The following is a 7,362-nucleotide window of genomic DNA, read 5'->3' on the forward strand; positions in this document are numbered from 1 at the left end:
TTTTATTTACTTGCTCTTTATTATCTTGCAAACCTATCCAACAACACCTACAAAGTACTTCTAGTTTCATACTTGTTCCAGGTAAAGCGAACATCAAGCGTGCGTAGAGTTGTATCGGTGGTCGATAGAACTTGAGGGAATATTTCTTCTGCCTTTAGCTCCTCGTTGGGTTCAACACTCTTACTTATCGAAAACTGTTGCGGTCCCCTATACTTGTGGGTTATCATTCATCAATGTAATGTAGGCATGTATTCCGAATATAGTCATACATGCTTATGGAAAAGAAGTTGCATGACATCTATTGTCCTACCCTCCCGTGGCAGCGGGGTCCTATTGGAAACTAAGGGATATTAAGGCCTCCTTTTAATAGAGTACCAGACCAAAGCATTAACACATAGTGAATACATGAACTCCTCAAACTACGGTCATCACCGGTAATGGTCCCGATTATTGTCACTTCGGGGTTAACGGATCATAACACATAATAGGTGACTATAGACTTGAAAGATAGGATCAAGAACTCACATATATTCATGAAAACATAATAGGTTCAGATCTGAAATCATGGCAATCGGGCCCTGTGACAAGCATTAAGCATAGCAAAGTCATAGCAACATCAATCTCAGAACATAGTGGATACTAGGGATCAAACCCTAACAAAACTAACTCGGTTACATGATAAATCTCATCCAACCCATCACCGTCCAGCAAGCCTACGATGGAATTACTCACGCACAGCGGTGAGCATCATGAAATTGGTGAAGGAGGAAGGTTGACGATGATGATGGCGACGGATTCCCCTCTCCGAAGCCCCGAATGGACTCCAGATCAGCCCTCCCGAGAGAGTTTAGGGCTTGGCGGCGGCTCCGTATCGTAAAAAGCGATGAATCCTTCTCTCCAAATTTTTTCTCCCCGAACACGAATATATGGAGTTGGAGTTGAGGTCGGTGGAGCGTTAGGGGGCCCACGAGGAAGGGGGTGCGCCCAGGGGGTAGGCGCGCCCCCCACCCTCGTGGACAGGGTGTGGGCCCCCTGACGTGGATTCTTCTTCCAGTAATTTTTATATATTCCAAAAATAATCTTCGTTGATTTTCAGGTCATTCTGAGAACTTTTATTTCTGCACAAAGATAACACCATGGCAATTCTACTGAAAACAGCATCAGTCCGGGTTAGTTCCATTCAAAACATGCAAGTTAGAGTCCTAAATAAGGGCAAAAGTGTTTGGAAAAGTAGATACGACGGAGACGTATCAAGTCGTTGTCGCACGTGCGGGCATCCACCTCTGCCTCCTGCCTTCAGGTGGCGGTGGCGGAGTGGGTGAGGACCCCGGCGGTCCACAGTGGGCTGGCGGCCACGGCGGCCAACGACGGGGTGGCGGCCACGACCACCACCTCCCGCCTTCGGGCCGCGGTGGCGGAGCTGGTGATGGCCAAAGTGGCCGGCAGTGGGGTGGAGGCCACGATGGCCATCTCCCGCCTTCGGGCCGCAGCGGCGGAGCGGGCGATGGCCCTAGCTTTCAACGGTGGTGTGGAGGCAACGGCGGCCGGCAACAGCTGCCAAGGGGCACCGGCGGCGGAGCGTGTGGTGGGTGTTCCACGCACACCCAACAGGGACGTCACGCGCACTACACTACGCCAGGGACTACGCCGCCGCCGCGGTGTAGCCTCCCAGCTAGAGCTATCCTCTGATGACAGCGGAGTGGCTGAGCGACAACGACGGACTGGTGCTATTGGCGAATGTGGGAGAAGTAGACGAGATAAGCTACAGGGATGGAGGGGAAAATGCGATGCAGGACTCGCCGACCGTGAGGATTTTTATAGCTAGCCGGTAAGCATTGGGATTTTGGGGGATTTCACCGAGTCGGGCGGGAAGGTTGCGCGGGAACCTGTGAGGTTGCGCAGGAACGGGCTCACCGACGATTCATTGGCGCCACCGTTTGGCAAAAAGAACACCCCCGCGCGCTGCGCAAGCTTGCGTTGTAAGTCGTCTGCGGTAGCGGGGTGACAAGACGTGCGAGAGGAGGACGAAAGGCCACATACACATACAGTTAATAAAAAAATGTTTGTGATTTAATTACCTACTATAGCACCATCCTGGTTTATAAGTATGATTTAACCAATAAAATACGAATGCATGTCGCCAAAGATTATATAGTTGGATTTGTATTTGACATAGTTTCCAATTATATAATTTTTAAAACATGCATTAACATTTTGTTGGTTAAATTTGAGGGCAAAGTATGGCACGAAATATAAAGGAGACTATAGACTAGACGGAGGTGGTACCACACGGCCGCTCTCTACACAGCGACGCAACTGTCGGCGGCTTGTAGGCAACCATTTGCTGCGTGTTCAACTACTCCATGTGTGTGGTTGCTTGCGGTTCAGGCAGCCGCGGCGCGCTCTGCTCGCTTCCCGCCGCGCGCGCTCTGCTTTCGCGTCCCTCCAAGTGCTCTGCCCTCGTCCCTCCACGCGTGTTGCCAGTGTTTTGGGCCAGCGTACAATCACGCACGTTCGTGTGCAAGCGGTTGCGCCAGGCGCGGCGCGACGATGCAGTTACCCACTGCAAAAACTGCCATGCAGACACGCCGAGAATCCACACCGCCCGGCCCCCTTTTATTCATGCAGACATTTACCATCATCTCTCGTCTCACATGTCATAATAAGCACACCCACGATAACACATATAGAGAGGACATCCAGTGGTTCCAATGGCGCTCCCAGCGACCGACGAAGACAACGGCGGGTAGTTCACCACGCATTACGTAATGGACACCCACGTGAGGGGGAAGGCCCTCTTGGTGGTGTACACGAACGATCCGGTCTCGGTGGAGATCTCCATCCAAACTATGGAGCAGTTCCTTGCCGAGGACAAGTACCGAGTGGTCGGCTTCGACCTCGAGTACACCATCGGTCGTGCCGGGCACAATCAGAAGGTTGTCGTCGCCCAGTTGTGCGTTCGACATGACGTCCTCGTCTACCACTTCCACCTTGCCACAAGGCCTTGCGATCGTTTCTCCAGGTTTATCAAGAGCTCCGACTACAGTTTCGCTACGGTGGAAACCACCAACGATCTAAAAGCGCTAAAGGTTTCGGACTTGAAATGCTCGAATCTTGTCAACATCCAGCACCACTACAAGGTCTGGGGCACCGACAAAAGCAAACTGAACTCCCTGGTTGACCTCACCTCGGCCATCATTGACCCCTACTATGCGAAGATGAAGCAAGAGAGCAATAAGGACAAGAACGCCTAGCACAGTGTGTGGGATAAGAGACTGGATGAACAACATGTCAAGTACGTGGCCATGGATGCATACACAAGCTACGAGATGTACAGGCGGATTGTTGACATGAGGAACTATCTTCTTCCTGACCCAGACGAGGGATCGAGCCACATAGCAGTGGCGGGAGTGTCACAAGAAGTAGATGACTAGACGATCGTTTCTCCTACTTTAGAATGCATGTAATTGTTTATTGAGGTGTGTGCAAATGGTTTGTATAGTCACTTATGTAATTGGATGTTTATTTCAGTTATATATATACATGTTATTCTACTGTAGACAGAGCAATTCACATGGCTTATTAGCAGCAATCATCTGTGTTATTATTGGTCTTCACACACATTTCAGATTACGGACCTGTTTGCCGCGTATCACACACATCTTGTTCAGTTGAACCATTTCCATTGTGTTGCCTAATCACACACAGATCATCCCAGTGAACTGTATGATGTATATCGCACATGCCTTCATCTGACTACCCGTTTATTTTATGCCTCCACCTCATAAACAGTTCATTGAGTTGAACCGTATGCCCTGCATCGCACACGCAACTAAATTTTGAACCGTGTTTGATGCATCTGTCATCGCAAACGTTTTGCACCTTTTTTGACGGTTTTCCTACACCACCGTCTACGATCATTGCATCGCACACAGTTTCTTGAAGTGTCTCTGATCGTAGTGTCGCGTTTGGACCATCCTGCAGTAGTGAATGGTTGTTCTATTTATATGAGTAATATCTTTTATGGTCATGCACCCTTGATGAATGGTCTATTTTTACTAATCTTGATAGTAGCGATACACATATTCATAGTATTGAAGCCAAAAGATATAAGTTTAATAATGATAGTGCAACTTATTTGTGGCACTACTGTTTAGGTCATATGTTGTAAAACGCATGAAGAAACTCCATGCTGATGGGCTTTTGGAATCACTTGATGCTTGCGAACCATGCCTCATGGGCAAGATGACTAAGACTCTGTTCTCCGGAACAATGGAACGAGCAACAGACGTATTGGAAATAATACATACTGATGTATGTGGTCCGATGATGTCGGGACCCCGATTCCAAGTCACATCGATCTAGCCGGTAACACCTCATATCACTTTGCGGCCTCACGCACGGTATCCCACGGGTGTCTCCTTACCATGGCCCGGAACCGTTTGCGCCTTTTGGCTCACGTATATGATAGTGTTGCTAGCATCCATATGACAGAGAACCCAGGCCTACATGGCTAGTTGTGAACCCAAAGCGGCACGGACCTATGGAAACAGGCATACATGAATCACATCGAGCATGTCGGTCATCAATGAGTGATTCCGGGCTGTAGCACTGGGCTAATAGGACTCCGGGGAACCCGGGCTGTAGCAGGCTAGGCAGGACTCCGGAAGTGACCGCGTGACATTTTCCTGAAGGGACAGACATAGGAACAAAGTGAAACACATGCCGGCCAGTCAAGAGTCCAGAACAGTAGTGCTGGGCTAGCAGGACTTTGGTGAACCGGGCTGTAGCGGACTACTATGGCTCATGGAAGCACTAGACTACAATTCCCCATAAGAGAGACTGCCAAGGACAAACAACTAGATTGTCGGATCCCACACATACCAAGCATTTCAATCATACACACAATATGCTCGATATGTGTAAATACAACATGGCATCACAACATAACTCTACAACTCAAGTATTTATTCATTAGGCTCCGAGGAGCGAGATATTACAAACATGGGTCTTATGACCCAACACACAGAGCATACCAGCAACAAGCACATGCGGAAGCTTAACTTTTCTAAGTACAGACAACTACAAATGAAGAAGGCTGAGAAGCCTGACTATCTACCAGATCCTGCCAAGGGCACAAGATCGTAGCTGAGGTATCAAGCTAAACGTCGAAGTCCACGCGGAACTACTAGCGAGACTGAAATCTCTCTACAAAACATAAATTAAGCAAACATGAGTACAAGAGTACTCAGCAAGACTTACATCAGAACTAGCTACATATGCATCGGTATCAACAAAAGGGGGGGTGGAGTTTAACTGCAGCAAGCTAGCTTTGACTCGGTGGCTATCTGAACTATGACTGCAAGCAACTCTTTTGAGGTGGAGCACACGAGTCCACATATTCACCATTCAATACACCACTATGGATCCGCTCCCGTCTCCCTACGAGAAGGCCATCCATAGCACTCACACTTATCTTGCGAGTTTTAGAGTACTTTCACTTGTCTATGAACTGTTATAGGCAACCCAGAAGTCCTTTACCGCGGACACGGCTATTCGAATAGATCATTTATAACCCTGCAGGGGTGTACTTCGTCACACATGTTTCCACCACTTGGCGTCTGCACACGACATGTGCTCGGCAGACTTCAAGCGAAAGCCGACGTGGGTGTAGACCACGACCTGACTAACCACACAAGTCTCTAGTCCAGGTTTATCGCCTATTCGGGTTCCATCCGCAAGGAAATCCGGCCGGGGTGTCCTCAACGGCCCCAAACGATGTGTACAGGGTTCCCGAGACACCAAACGGGCGCCCGGTACACCGTGCCACGGTGTATCTACCGCAACATAGCCCACCCCTAGGGTCAGCGCTACGCACGGCCGCCAACACATAACCTACAAACACCAGAAACTAGTTGCAACTCCTGGACAGAGGCGAGAGGGGTCAGTAAGTCGAGCGGGGTCATGTTTCAGGGCCCAATGTGTGGTAGTATCTGTTTCATGGATCACAAACACAGAACTCAGTTCCTGAGGACGGTTTCAATGAGACAACCCACCATGTACTCCTACATGGCCTCTCACCGCTACCTTTACCAAAACGTGTTCACACACTTAGCTCACACACAGTAGGACATGTTTATACACCTCCAATCCATCCCTGATGAATCAAACCTGACTCAACTCTAAGCAGTAGCAGGCATGACAAACAAGCATGAATGAGTAGGCACATCAGGGCTCAAACAACTCCTACTCATGCTAGTGGGTTTCATCTATTTACTGTGGCAATGGCAGGTCATGCAGAGGATAAGGGGTTCAACTACCGCAACAAGTAATAGATGAATCGTTGTTGTCCTAATGCAGTAAAAGAGAGCAGGAGTGAGAGAGTGGGCTTGTATCGGAATGAACAAGGGGGTTGTGCTTGCCTGGCACTTCTGAAGATAACATTGGGTCTTCATCAGTGTCAACGATCACAGCGTCGGTACCACGTCTATCGAGAGGGGACAAATACCGGCAACAGAGAAAGAAACACAATCAATGCAATGCACAATATGATGCATGATCATGACATGTCAATATGCTGTGGTTTGAGCTAATGCAGCTAGCAACATGTTAAATGGTGCTGGTTTGAACACTAGGTTCAAATTCAAATTCAAACTATGAATTCAAATAGTGTATTATCATGGTTTGGTCTAAACAGTGAGGTTAAGTTGTTCAAACATGCATGAAAATGGTACAGATGGATTCCTTGAATTTTTCTGATAATTTTTCATATATTATTTATTCCATTCTGAGTTACGGTTGATTTTCTAAGATTTTTAGAAGTTTTGGGCATTTTCTGAAAATAAATAAATCATTTCTGACTTATTTAAAATCCCAGAAGCATATACTGCGTCAGCATGACGTCGGGGTGACGTCAGCAGGTCAAAGGCGTCGACCAGGTCAAACCTGACCAGTGGGACCCACTGGTCAGTGACCCAGTCAACTAACCAAGTTAGTTAGCCCTAACTAACTGGATTGGGCCCACTGGTCAGCGACTAACCTAACTAACCTAAATATGATTAGCCCTAACTAACTTAGTTAGCCGGGCGGGGCCCGCATGTTAGTGGCTCATCTAATTAGCTAAGTTAATTAACACTAACTGACCTAACACTAATTAAGCAGGCGCCTGGGCCCACACGTCAGGGGAGGTCAAACCCCGGGCCGATCAGGTCAAACCTGCCGGCGACTTGTCGCCGGCGACGACAGAAACGGCGGGGCGGCTCGGGAATGCGATACAGGGAACCATTCGAGGCGCCGTTGGGCTCTACGGAAAGCTGGCGATCCCGCGCATCCAACGGTGCAAACGGGGCGAGCTGGGGTGGC

Source organism: Triticum dicoccoides, chromosome 4A (genome assembly GCF_002162155.2).
Source record: "Triticum dicoccoides isolate Atlit2015 ecotype Zavitan chromosome 4A, WEW_v2.0, whole genome shotgun sequence".
Classification (NCBI taxonomy): domain Eukaryota; kingdom Viridiplantae; phylum Streptophyta; class Magnoliopsida; order Poales; family Poaceae; genus Triticum; species Triticum dicoccoides.